The 15,031-nt window shown below is 38.0% G+C and overlaps 1 non-coding gene across 1 annotated transcript; it reads left to right on the forward strand.

Moving 5' to 3' along the window:
* Positions 1–897: 897 nt before the first annotated feature.
* Positions 898–1,004, forward strand: LOC111877876 (small nucleolar RNA R71). Its single transcript, XR_002845554.1, has one exon. It is a non-coding gene; the product is annotated as a small nucleolar RNA R71 (small nucleolar RNA).
* The last annotated feature ends 14,027 nt before the right edge of the window (positions 1,005–15,031 follow it).

Below are 15,031 nucleotides of genomic sequence, written 5' to 3' on the forward strand. Positions count from 1 at the left end.
TAGACATGCACCACGTCGTGGCCAGAGGAGTGTCACGTCGTGGCGAAGCTGTTTCAGCAAACCTTTCACTTTCGAACTTTGACTTCTTGGGTTTTGGATCGGGCTGCTGTGGTTCTTCTTCCAATGCCTCTAGGAACTCAGAGATTGCTTCTTCTTCAGTATCGATGGCCATTACATGAGATTGGGTCTTTATTTCGGGATTCTTCGGGGACAATTTTTCATGAACCAGAGTGGCTAGTTGACCAAATTGTACTTCAAGGTTATGGATGGAGGCTTGTTGTTTCTTTATTAAAGTTTGTTGTTCCATAATAGCATAATCAGTGGCATCGTGTCTCTTTTCCGAAGCTTCCATAAACGTCATCAAAATGGTCTCTAGATCGGGTTTCTTCTCAGCTGGTGGCTGCTCCTTTTGATAAAAAGCCTCGACCTGTCTGCCTATACTTCTCTTCTTTTTGCTTCTTATACTCTTCATACGGCAGCCACTCCTTCTTCAGTTTCCTCCAGTCCTCATCAAACTTATCCCCACTACAGTGGCACACTTGAGCTTTTCTGTTCCCAAACTCATCTACATTGCAGTCCTTGGTCAAGTGTGGACCACTACATCTTTCGCAACCCACTCTTATGGCATGTATTGACCGGTCCATTTGTGTTATCCTTCGATCCAAATTATTCAGCATGGCCATTACTGCTGATATTTCTTCAGTTTGGGCCCCTCCACCGCATTTGATTCCATCTTGCCTAGGGTTGTGGTATTCGCGAGTGTGCTTCGCGAATTCTTCAATCAGCTCCTTGACCTCCCTTGGATTTTTCCTTGTCAAAGGTCCTTGAGAATCAAGGAGTTGTCTTGTCATAACGTTGACCCCATCATAGAAGATTGACATCTCCTGTTGCACATTTAGATCATGCTGAGGTCAATTTCTGAGCAAGCCCTTGTACCGCTCCCATGCTTCGTATAATGACTCCCCCGGCTGTTGCTCAAAGTTGGCTAGTGCCTTCTTGAGTTTGGATATGTTGAATGGCGGGAAAAACTAGTCCAGGAATTGCTCACGCATTTGAGCCCAAGTGGTAATTGTACCCGGTGGAAGTGCTTTTAACCATTCCTTAGCAGCTCCTTTGAAAGTGATGGGAAGCATCCTAAGCAAGACCGTGTTTCTGTTGACATTTGGGAAATTGAAGTAATCCGCAATGTCGTTGACTTCATCTAGATGCTTAAAAGCATCCTCATGATCTTTCCCAAAAAATGGGATATCCTTCAGTGCAGTCAATATGTGCCCCTTCAACTCGAATGTGGCAGTGGCAGGTATTACGGGCTGGACTAAATCGGGACCCATATCTTCTCGGATTCGCTTCTTGTAAGCTCCCATGGACATCTCTTCAATTGCTGCCATCTCGTTCCTTGGCTCGTTCTCGGGTTCGCTTGTGTTTTCTTCAAATTCCGGCTCGGTATCGTATTCGGACTCGGTTTGGACGGGTGTTTGATCCAAGTTCTCAAAATTGCTCTTGTGCCTCGCGGATGAACTTGACTCTCCTGTCTTCTTTCCCGACTTCCTTGAAAAAGCTGACTTCAATTCTTGTAAGGGCGTCTTTTTCTTGTGAATTGCGGACTCGGGATCTTCAAGTGGTGGCACCAAGGGTGTGTTTGAACCTCTGGTCATGAACTCCTGCAACTTGCTAAACTAAAAACGTAAAACTGAACTAAAATAAGAAAAACTAACTAAAAACTAAAAATTTTCAGAAACCACGTCGTGGCACGTATCTGGCCACGTCATGGACTCTGTGAATTTTTTTTTTTTATGCTAATCAACTTAGCTAAGCTAATAAACAAAAATAAATAACCAATTAACCTTTTTTGCAGATTTTATTCCACAAAAAGGGGTCGATTAATTTAATGCAACTAAATAAACTAATAAATGTGTCGTTCCCCGGCAACGGCGCCAAAAACTTGATGTGCACAAAAGTACCCACTAATTTTAACTAGCTATGCACTTATAGGCAGTGTACCTAATCAGATTACAGTGTTAGGTTCAGAAGGTGTTGCGTCTGGGGCTCGATATTTAGTCCATTTAGTCTCCGGTATGGGTCTGTCCATCCGTGAGTTATTTTGTAGGGTTTTATATTTATAGATGCTTGCATGCATCCTAGAACGTACGTCTTTTAGAGATCATTCTGTCAATCATTTGATCTTTATCTTTTGTAACCCTAACATCCTCTACAGCGGAAGTTCTTCATCGAGCTCTGCTGAGGATTGAGTCAATTGAATCATTCGACACATTCAGATTCATTCTTGTGTTTTATCTTACTGTTTTTCGCTTTCTTGATTTACCTGTTATAAGATCTAAACGATCAAAGAGTTCTATAAACTCATCATACAGTATAGCTTCGGTAAGTCGGGTGTCGATCACAGGGAACGGTGTTACTAATTAATCTACTTACTATTAAATTAACCTAATTATTAACAAGTTTAAAAGGGGTTTTATCTTATTTTACAAGATCATATGAACTTAAATCAAATTCAATAAGTAAAAACACACTCTTGTTTAGTTTGAATCCACTTCTCCGTTATGGCTAGCTAATGATTACGGATTATTAAGTTGGTTTTTAGTTGTATTAGTAATTTAGTTCTAACTTTACCAATAATTAACTAATTCATGTCAAACCATGTATGTTCACACATAATTAAACTCATAACTAATTATGAATGTAAATATGCTATGTAAGATTTGTTATATAAACGCAATTATAGTCACAATACACGTTCTCTAGCACAGCTAAGCTTATTTACTCTAATTACTAACTAAGATTGGTCAATCCTAGCTCTAACAATTCAATGTTCACTAAATCATTAGGTAAACAAGTTCATGCAGTTAATGGTCACTAACTACACAGAACATGCAATCAAGCAATTAGAAAAACAAACATAAGCATGCTAGGTAATACCAATCAAACACAAGCAATTTTTACCAACTAAACTTAATCCATAAAAATTGAGCTACTCATAAGTTGGAAGCTTCATCTAGCTAAACAAGAGTAGCTAGATTCAGCTGCTCATCATAGCAACTAATAAACCAACACAGATTGAAGTAATAGAAAACATGTTCTTAATTAACTAAAATATAGACCTTTATTCTTTTTGGTGTTGAAAACCTTTTTCCAGAACCTTTCTTTTGCTCCAAATCGTCTTCTGGAACTCCTTCCTTCAGCCAAAAGTTCTCCCTCTCGTAATGATCAGGAACACTTAAATAGACTCCAAAATCCCGCGCCACGTCGTGGCTATCCTGGCCACGTCGTGGGCTCCAAGTTATCCGTATCGGGCAAGGATTCCTCCGAATCACGATCTTTATCTTCTAGAATTCTCATGCCACGTCGTGGGTGACTTTGCCATGTCGTGGATTTAGTAACTTTCGTGGATTTATTCATCTCTTGTCTTCCAAGTCTCCCGTGTTCTACATATTGTTACTTTTGGTCCCTCTCTTCGAAAATCCTTTTAATTGACTGAAAATAACAATTTAAAGTCATAAGTACCATTATTCTAAACATATTATCAGCTTATTAATAAAAATTTACTTAAATATTGCCTAAAAATAGGTATAAATATGGCAATATCAGTGCGAAAAATGTCCAATGAGATGAACTCCCACATTTGCTCGCTAATCGGCTCAACACCTTGACCTGAGCCAGAACCCGAACCATAACTAGAACCAAAACCACCTCCCTGAGTGCTCATCACCAAACTTGAATACAACATTCCAATGATCAAAACATTCCCAAGAATCCTCCTCCTATAAGCTTATTTGATTCTCCAAGACTCTCACCGATTTGAGTATGGATCATGTGCTTTCAGTATACGAGCCCAATACTACCCTACACACCTATCCATACCTTCCTCAGTAATCATCCCGAATCCTCAACGTCATTTCCTCAAACCAATGCACCAAAACCCACTGAACCCGTTGAAGCATATCCTAGGATCCCACCCTCAACCAGTCCTCAGCCGTAGAAGGACTCCCACCAATGTCAACTAGCTTTCTCATGAATATAGTCACATGCAATAGAGATCAGATAGTCCATCGAGTAAAAGACTCAACCCTAAAAAGGTTGTGTAACACCCGTTTATTTTTTTATAAATAAATAAATAATTGACGAACGAGTAGTAGCCCTAAAAATTTATAATTATATAGCGAGGTGTTGGTCTCGAGGAGTTATCTATCGTAATTTTTGAAGGTGGGGATTCAAGTGTAAAATTTTGTACTTAATCGTTAGTTATATAGAAGACATGGGCCGCTTGGTAATAATTGGGACTTAATATGAAAGAAATTATGGAAGCGAGGGATAAAAATGTAAATTTTGGAGTTATACTATAAAGATTTATGGAGTCGGGGGTTAAAGGAGTATCACATGGACTTTATTTAAGAACAATATGTAGAAGAGGGGCTGATCGGTAAGTTTCAAATGTTATTTGAAAAGGTTTTCAAGAGGCAGGGTTTATATGGTGTAGTGGTGTTGATTATGATGGCATGTGCGGAATTAGAAAGATCTAGTGATTCATCATACAAATTCAAGAACACAAGGAGTAAATAAATCTTTGTAAGCTCTTATTAGATCTAGAAAGATTATACAAATGGGTTTGTATACAATTTCTCTCTCTAGTCTAACACTCCAAAATGAACTCTTTACATAATGGGAGTCACTCACTTCCTATTTATAGGAAAGACTCAACCCATTTATACATACAAAGAGGAAAGCCTAAAACATTACATCCAAGCATGACTTTGCACCCTAACATTCTCCCCCTCAAAGTTAGGATTGGATGTCTGGTTTTAATCTCCAACGAGCTAGCGCGATCAAGACCAAACTCCCCCTCGAAGTAACACCGGTCTTCAAATCCGCAAATGAATATTCGACAAACCCGAGAAGCTTCAAATACCCATCATTCTCCCCCTTTTTATAATCAAAAAATGATTATAAAACCCACTAAGGATAAGAAGCGCCCGAGGAATAATCTTCACAATACTCCCCCTTGATGTGTACCAAAAATGAATCACCAAAAATCTTGCACGGAAAAACAATCACAAAAAAGCCACAAAAAATTCCAATTTATGAAAAATTTTGACTTTTTGGGTGAAAGTTGCAAGATTTTTCAAAATCCGGGTAGATATTGTCACTTTCTGAAACTTGCAGGGACCCGTTGCGCCAAAAACAGCCAAATATGCAAAACTCTCCCCCTTTTCCAAAGTTGGGTAGAAAGCATCAATTTGCACAAACTGCAGGGGCCTCAAATGCACAATCTTCAATTTTCAGCAAAAAAATAGTCCTTTTTCGAATTTGGGTGAAAACTGCCAAAAATTCGAAGTTTCAGGGACCATCTTCATAAATTCTGCCATTTTTCTCAAAAATACGAAGAGTTGTTCCAAAAAATGCGAAGCCTCAAACAATTTTCGAAGTTGGGTGAAAAGTGTCAAAAATTCGAAACTTGCTTTAGTTTTCGAAGTGTCAAAACTTCGAAGGTTCAGGGGCTGTTTTCGAAAATTTGTCATTTCCTTTCAATTCATCAACATACGAAGAGTAACATACGAAGACTAGGATATTTTCTCTCTCCTCTTCGTAAATCTATACCCTTCGAAAAATACACCCCAAAATATAACCCTTCGCTTTTTGACCCTTCGTGTTTTTTTTTTTTTTTATCCTCCATCTTCCCCAATTAACCAAAGATACAAAGCATTCCATTCATACGAAGCATACAAATACTTATATATGAACAGTAGTGAACAATAACCATTCTTTACCCTTCATTAATTGAGACTACCGACTCAAAATTTCACATCTCAGTTTCAAAGCTTCGTATGCATCATCATCCCCCTTCGAATATTCATCAACAACAACCTTCATTAGCCAACATTGATTTCCAAATCTTCGTTAATTCAAGTTCTTCCCAAATCAACACCAACTTAGTCTTCGAAAATTAGTAACCCAAATCTTCGTTTTTCAAAGCAAACCCAGTTCCAAAACATTCAACTGTCGACAATTGAATTCCGATGCAAACAACCTCAAAATCAAATTATCCAACTGTTCGATTTTTCAAAATCAAAACACAAGAACCCTTCGTATATTAATCAATCAAAATCGACATCAACGACTCCATCACAGCAATCGATCGAATCGTTCATTCCAAAATCAAAATCAGAACCCCTTCGTTCAAATCCAAAACCCCAAACCGATTTCTTCAATCAAGCCTTCGTTATCATTCACAAACCCAAATAGATCATTAACCCTTCAAATCTAAAATCCATCCAAGCTATCTGTTCTTACAGTTCTTCTTTTCTTATTGATCTTCCCAAGCATGTACCCTTCGAATCGATCAACTAACCAAGGCTTCGTTTTTATCGACCAGCAGGGCTTCGTTTTTAATCAACCAAAATCGACCCCAACAGCAAACTCGATTTAGACCCCAAAATCCGTTCTTTCCATTCGAAATTAACACACTAAGACCCTTCGATTCAATAACCGATCAAAATCATCTTCCCAAAAGGCTTCGTCATCAACAATCGAAATCAAAATCCTTCTCAATAACGAATTCATCCTCCAAATTCTTCGTTAGTCGAGTTCTTCCCAAATCATCGACCACACTGAAAACCTTCGTACATCAACGATTTCTTCCCAAAATCAAAATTATCGATCATCACACCAAAGGCTTCGATCGATCGACTTTCAAATCTGCTTTGATTAACTCAACACAAATCAACTCCAAACACAGCATATCTCAAGTAATTCTTCATAAATCGAACACTATTGTGACTTCAATTGACTCAGTCTTTGACTATCGACTCCCAAAATGATTCGTCATCAATTGACTTCCCAAAACAGTTAATATCCAAAAGCAAATCAATTGAATATCAATATACACACACTCGACTTTTAATTGACTAAATCAACATCAAAAATCATTTGATTAGAAGCAGTAAGAATCAAACCGAGAAAAACCAAAATCCAATTTAAACTTTCTCGTTTTGACTTGAAATTGATTTGCATCAACGATTTCGAATCCATGTAACATTACTCAATCTTCGATTTTCAAACTTCAATCAAAACAAATGAAACATCGACGATTATGAGATATGAAGAAAGAAAAAAAAACATCGATCAACGATTTTGAACCAGATGAAAGCGAACGACGAGAGCAAAACAAAAAGAATATATAAAGAATCGGAATTATGAACAGATTTTAATAGATGATTGGGCTCAAAATATTGTAAAATTGGATTTAATGAAATATCAATTGGGCTTGAATGAACAGTTACATCAAGATTTAGATCTGGGCTTAGGAAAGATTAAACGAACAATGTAGCATCGGAAATTTAGGCTTTCAAATCTGATTATATGAATATTGAATTAAAATGATTTTGATTTTGGTTTGGGCTTGATCTAAACAAAAAATTTATTGAATCACCAATGGGATTGAAATGGATTTGATTGAACGAGTCAAATCGATCAAAAATGAAAAACGCAAAATATGAATCGAAATCATGGATGTTTTGGAATCCATTTGAGAATTTGAGATACCTTTTTGACGAATCGAGATCCGTTTTCAACGAACGAATCAAATTTGGAAGATCTTGGTTCTTTTGTCGGAATGAGAGAATCTCAAAATCGAACATTGTACCACCCACCATGCGAGATGTACAACTCGTTCTTCGTGTTCTTCAATGATCCAAGAACATCTTCAAAAGAACCACCAACACATTTGGGTTTTGACTTCAAATTCAATGCAACCTTTGGAGATTGTTGCTTTGGAACCCAAATTTGCTTCACGGATTTTGGCTTCACAACATTTGACGATTTTTGTGAGTAAACATTCTTCCGATTCATCTTCTTCTTCTTTTTCTTTCTCATCTTTTTGCATCTTGAAGACTTGACTTCATGAACAAACCCACTTTCAACAACATGAACATTTTGAGTTTGAATCAAATCTTTTGGAGTTTGATATTTGTGAATTTCTTGAATCACCAGCTTCCGATAAGGAATCATTCCTTCAAACGAATCACAAGAACACAAAATATCATCGGTTTGAACTCCAATCGAGCAAAAAAAAATTCATCATGAAAATCAACTTGAACTCCTTTTTCTTGAACATCAAGAACATCACATTGAACTCCATTATCAAGAACTTCAAGAAATTTAAGAGCGCGAAGATCATTTGGGTCTTCAATAAGAGAAACATATCTCTTATTGAACAAATCTCTTTCTTCTCCTTCCTTTTGATTTCTACTACAAACTAATATGGACAAGGCAATTTTATTCAACCATGCAATCTTACAAATTGGTTGAAACACCAAGCTTCCATGATCATCCTTCAAACCTCCATAAGAAACCAAATTACCCCATGAAATCAATTTGCTTAACAACAACCCATAAAATTGATCTTCATTGACTTTGTATTTCACATCTTTAATGATCACAATCCAAGAATCATATGGCAAACCCACCATGATCACAAAAACTTGAAGATTTTTAGAGAGAGAAAGTGATTTTGAATGGGTTTTCTAGAGAGATAAAGTGATACAAACAAGTATTCTAGAGAGAGAAAGTCGAATTATGGATCAAATCAAAGAAAAATTCGACTTCTGGAACACATAAACACTCTCTAAACATGAAGATCAATGAATAATAAGAATCACCAAATCAAAATAGCCATCAAGGATCAATTCTTGATGAAAATCAAGAACACCCACTCTGATACCAATTGTAGTGGTGTTGATTATGATGGCATGTGCGGAATTAGAAAGATCTAGTGATTCGTCATACAAATTCAAGAACACAAGGAGTAAATAAATCTTTGTAAGCTCTTATTAGATCTAGAAAGATTATACAAATGGGTTTGTATACAATTTCTCTCTCTAGTCTAACACTCCAAAATGAACTCTTTACATAATGGGAGTCACTCACTTCCTATTTATAGGAAAGACTCAACCCATTTACACATACAAAGAGGAAAGCCTAAAACATTACATCAAAGCATGACTTTGCACCCTAACATATGGTAAATAATGGGCTTCATTTTGAAAGAATATGGGAAGGGAAGGACTAAAAGCTACATTATGGAAATAAGTTGTAAAGGGATCGGGAGTATATAACTGTGCCTAACTCTAACCCTAAAGATAAACAGTAGCCACCACTCTCCCACCCTTATACCTCCCTTCCACCTCCGGCAACGCTATCCATCGAAACACCACCACTTGTGATGTTGTTCTTCCGACCAGTTGAACCACCAAGGGAGAGTAGCCCTATCGATTGTTGTTTGTTGCTGGCGAATATGGGAGTCAAGGCCGATGTCGGGGCCGTTGTGCATCTGCCTTCTTCGGTTATGACGAACCTTTTCTCCCTCTCTCGTTCTTCTGCCATTTCCCTCATGTGTGTCGCCATCTTCGCCCGATGGCTATCGCATTTCGATGATACCCATTCCAGGACGCAGAAAACCACCATATGGGTGGCGGTGCTGTGTATGTCCGTTTGTGTTTCGTATCTCAGCCATGTCGTGGCGTTGTGCGGGTTCCAGTGGTCACGCGGGTGTGTGTGAGTGAAATGATGGCTGGAGAACGCAAGAACACCACCATGGCAGCCAGCCATGGTGGCTGTCACCGGGAACGCTTTTATGCCGCCAATGACCACCGTGAAGGGTGACTGTAGGCGTGTTGTGGTGTTGGTACTTGTATGTTGTGATGATATAAGGCTATAGTAGCGCCCTTTGGCCGGAGTGGTGAAGAAAATCCCACTGCCACCACCGTGAGGTGGTGGCTGCTATCTCAACTTCGTTGTTGCCGCCGCCGGGAGCCACCAGGTGGGTGAAATGGACTCTAATTGACACAATAAAACCCTTATGGGCTTAATAATATTTTAGTGGGCTTAATAGGCCCAATAAAGCCCTAATTGATCTAAAAGCCCAAAAAATTAATAAATGAGCTAGTATTTGGGTTGGAAACCCTAATCAGAGTTTGGGAAAACCCTAATGCCATTAAAACCCTAATTTAGGAAATTAATCGGGACACACGGGAATTATTTAATAACTGGAGATATTAAATAATAATCATTTGCAAGGAATTAATCTATGTAAGATTGGACTTAATGGATTAAGTCCTTAATGGGTTAAGTAAGAAGACTTAACCCTAATCATCATTTTATGTGAAAACCCTAATTTCACTTGGGTTTATTATTGGGCCTTTCTATTGGGCCTTGATGATTGGATTATTATTGGGTCATCAAAGTCAAGCAATTGGACTAGAATAATTAATGGGCTTTGAGGAGTTAGGCCCAATTTGGAAAATTGGGCCATAGAAGGGCCATAGTTTGGGCCTTAATGATTATATGTAATGTTGGACCTTAGAATAAAGTCATGTAAGGGGTTTGGGTCAAATTTGGAAAATTGGGCCATATGTTGGACTTTGAGTCCTATTCGACTTTGGGCCTATGAATTGGGCCTTGGGCTTCAATAAGCGAAGATGGGAGTAATATAGTAATTACCCAAAGCGTGTATTTGGTTATGTAGTGGAACCCAATTACTAATTGGGTGATGTTTTGATATTAACAGATCGAGAATCTGTCATCCAGCAGTTGTGGTTTAGTCTGCGGGACTTCATCAATGTGGGGTTGAGTCTTCGGGACTTCAGCGGTATGAGGTGAGTTACCTTCCAGTAGGGGTGGGTCTAAGGCCACAATGCCGGCCTACCAACAGGGGTAGTTGGTAGATAATTGTTTTTGTGATAATTATCTTGGTATGCTTATGTGATATGCTTATGAGATATGCTGATGTGATATGCTTATGTGATATGCTTGTGAGATATGCTTATGTGATATGCTATGTGTGTTCATGGTAGTAGCAGGGAATAGTTTTCCCTGACTTGGTCGTGAGGACCAGAGGGTAGGTCGGTACCCCAGATTTGCCTGACTGTATGGTTATATCCTGTTAATGTATGATAGTGGTAGGGGTGAAATAGTCCATGGTTACCGGTTGAAAGATACCGATGGCAGTTACCGGTTGAAAGATACCGATGACGGATACCGGTTGAAAGATACCGATGGCAGTTACCGGTTGAAAGATACCGATGGCAGATACCGGTTGAAAGATACCGATGGCAGTTACCAGTTGGAAGATACCGAATGGGTATACAGAACCCATGCAATGTTTATCTGTCTATTTATGATATAATGTTAGTATGTGATCAGTATGTTACAATGTTAGTATTTGATCAGTATGTTATGATGTTAGTATGTGATCAGTATGTTTATAATTTTAGTATGCGATCAGTATGATCAGGATACATTATTATGTGATAGTGGTATGGGTGAAATAGTCCCCGACTACCGGTTGAAAGATACCGATGGCAGATACCGGTTGAAAGATACCGATGGCAGTTACCTGTTGAAAGATACCGATGGTATTATGTGGTATGTGGTATGATAGGGGAACTCACAAAGTTTTGTGCTTACGGTTTACAGTTTTGGTTTCAGTTACTTTGTTTCAAAGGAAAGGATTCGGCTTGGTCGCAGCGCATCACACTATGTTTTCCGCACACAAGATCCTTGGGATTATACTCGCATATGGTTTCATAATGTTATATTTTGGATTATCAACACTTGGTTTTTATGTAATAACCTACTTAAAAATTAGATTTTTGGCCTTGAATTTTGGGATGTTATAGGTTGGACTCAGACAAGAGTTGCGCAATAGGGTCAAATCCATCACTCTAAGACTATTTAACTTGTGCCACATGTGACTTAGCATATTCACTTAGTAGTCAATTCACATCATTAAGAGTCCCACAAAGCACAAAGCAAGCAACATTCAGACAATGGAAACAACTAACCAACATACTCTAATCAAGCCATTTTATCCTCTAATCAGGACTTTATACTAGCATGCAATTCTAAAGCTCATACAATCAAGCATAAAAAGGAATCTCTCCTGTCATATATTACTGAGCAAATCCTTAGCCTTAATCCAGCAAGAAATTCTCATAATCATAACATATATCATAACAAACACGTATTGGTATTCTAGGAACCACTTACTTGAGCTTGGTTGATTACATGCACCACACCCTTTTCTTATTTCAGAAAACTCTTTTTTTAAATAAAATATATTACTTTTTGAAAAACCTTACCAAATACTCATTTTCAGTTCAGGCACACCCGAGAGTGTGTCCGAATCCCTCTCATATACCAACTTGTAATGTCCCAAAAATAATGACATAAAATTTTCGTTTTTAGATTAATAAATTGTTAATACATATCATTTCCATAAAACCAATGTACCTAGGATTTAGCAAAACATCATTAAATCAGAGTAAATCACAGAATGCAGAAACATACCGTGTGTGCCTTGCAATCATCCGAGCTCTTCCATTATTTTGAAAACTGAATCACCTGAAACATAAACTGAAAACCATAAGCACAAAGGTTAGTGATTTCCCCAAAATACCACATACCATACATACAATCAACATATAGTGGGCCCCGCCCAGTCATCGGGCTCCACCCAACTTCGGACCCCATCCGGCATCGGGCCCCTGCCCAGTCATCGGGCTGAGCTAGGTAATAGATCGGTCCCCGCCAAGCATGCATATAGCATATATCAAATAAACACATACACATGCAATATACATACATAGCATACAAATAGTCATTGGGCCCCGCCCGACATCGGACCTTAGCTCAAAAGCATATAAAAACATACATATGCAAGAGTCACGAAGACAACTAGCATACTAACATAGGATAAAAATGATCCGGCATCGTTTCCTTCGACCCGCTAAACCCAGTAAGCTAACTCACCTTGAGTGAAGAAGTTCATTGAAAAAATCCTTAGTCGCTACTCTGACAACTTCCCAAGCTATCAATACCAAAATAACACCCAATTAGCAATTAGGTTCCAAACTATGATTCAAAATCCATACATGGGGTAAAATGACCATTTTAACCCTGACCCAACATGAACCAAAACTGAGGCCCAAACCCAAAATCAAAAGGCCCAAAACTATAAGATCCGTAAGCCCATTAAATGGCCCAATTTTCCAAACTGGGCCCAATCCATTTGGGCATTATCCTAAAGCCCAATATGTCCTTATCCAATAATAAATTTCAGATGACCCAAAGGCCTAAAAAACAATCTAAAATCAAATAAACCCAAAACAAGCCCATGACCAAGAGCTCAAAAAGCCCACCGATGAACTAAGCGCGTTGCATTCCCCGATGAAGCGTAGGGCATTCGTTGCCAGACCACAAATTGAGACCCCTTGCCTGCACTCGCCGCTTTCCCTAGATGAACACATGGCGTTCCCAACCATTGGCCAAAAATCACACCAAATGTCTTAATACCTTATGTCCAATGTCTAAATCCTCAAAATAGCTTCATATCGGTGACTCAATCCATAAAGTCGAAGGCTTTAAGCCTTTGCATGGCTTAATCAAACCCAACACTAAAGATGAACTCCGAAGGTCAAAATCACTTTAAAATGTCTTAAAGACTTCTTAATACCTTAAGACATCAATCGAAACTTCCAAATCTGATTTCATGCGACTTCTTAAGTCACATAGTTTCCAACTTTATAACTTAACATAACTCAATGGGACCCAAAATAAAACCTTAAGTCCCAGACTTTATTAAATGACTACCAAATCATGCATGGAAGGGTTTTATCCATCAAGATCCAAACTTTATAATTCCATAATCTCAACAAGAACCAAATATGAAGCTCAAAGGTGTTGGAGTAACTTCTACTCACCATAACCACCTTAAAGGGATCAAATTCATAACAAAATACTACTTAGCTAGATCTACGTGAAAGAGTTGTCAAGGTTGGGACTTTATGTTGGGTTTTATGTACTATAACACTCCTAAGGTGCACATGCAACCCTAATACTTTGGATCTAAGTTTTCTCTAGTTATACATGTAACAAAAATCATCCAAAGCATGAAGCCTATAACTAGCATACAACATAGACATTTTAACCATAAAGCTAGTTAGATAATTACCTCTTGTTGTAGTTTGTAGAATTTGGCCTTTCAAGATCTTAGTGCCTCAAATGTTGCACCTCTAATGGAATCACAACACACCATGAACAAATGGAGGATTTTGAGAGAGAGGTTAGGCACACCAAAAATCGGCTATACTCTTCATGGAATACACACATAATGATTTTATGGTTTAGGGAATACATATATAGTCTATAATTCCAAGAGTCATACGTAAACCATAATTCTTACACTTAGGCTTATGATTCAATAACTCATATAGACTAACTCTTCATGGACTCTCACATAAACTTAGTCCATCATGGATCAATAGCCCAAACCATATGTATCACTGATTTACATAATCAGTCCTTATGAATTTAATTAGTCTCTTTTGATTACTAAATTAATTCCAAATCAATTTTTCATCAATACTAATTAAATAATATGATTTCTCATTTAATATATTATACTTATAATATATTAATAAATCACAAATAACCTCTTTCTCAAATATCCATCCTATCAAATTACACTGGTGAATGCAACTCAAAAGGCCCTTGCTACTCTCAAGTCAAGTACATACCAATTATAGTTATGGGCTTAGACACCTAATCCAAAAGTCTCCCACTTAGATAAGTCTAATAACTATAACTGCAAGTACGACATCAAAACCCGACTAGCAATCATAGCACTTAAAAGCCGATGTCGAACTCTGACGCATCCTTTAGATAAGGGATCATATATTCCTCCATTCTAGATATCGTATAGACATGATAAATGGATTATAATTGTTCTCTATGTCCATGTGTTGTTTCCCGGTTTCGGATTTATGATGACTGACTAATTGAACAAATCAAATCAGTCCAAGCTTGGCGAAGCACTTAGGGTGTCATCACTAAATCATCGAGGGGCCCACAGATATCGCTTTTATCCCTCTTAGGGTAAAAGGAACGGATAAACTTCGACTCATATGCTTGCTCTGTTTACTCATCAAATCACACACAATAATGCGCTTTATAACACCAA

This window comes from Lactuca sativa, chromosome 3 (assembly GCF_002870075.4).
Source record: "Lactuca sativa cultivar Salinas chromosome 3, Lsat_Salinas_v11, whole genome shotgun sequence".
In the NCBI taxonomy this organism is placed as follows: domain Eukaryota; kingdom Viridiplantae; phylum Streptophyta; class Magnoliopsida; order Asterales; family Asteraceae; genus Lactuca; species Lactuca sativa.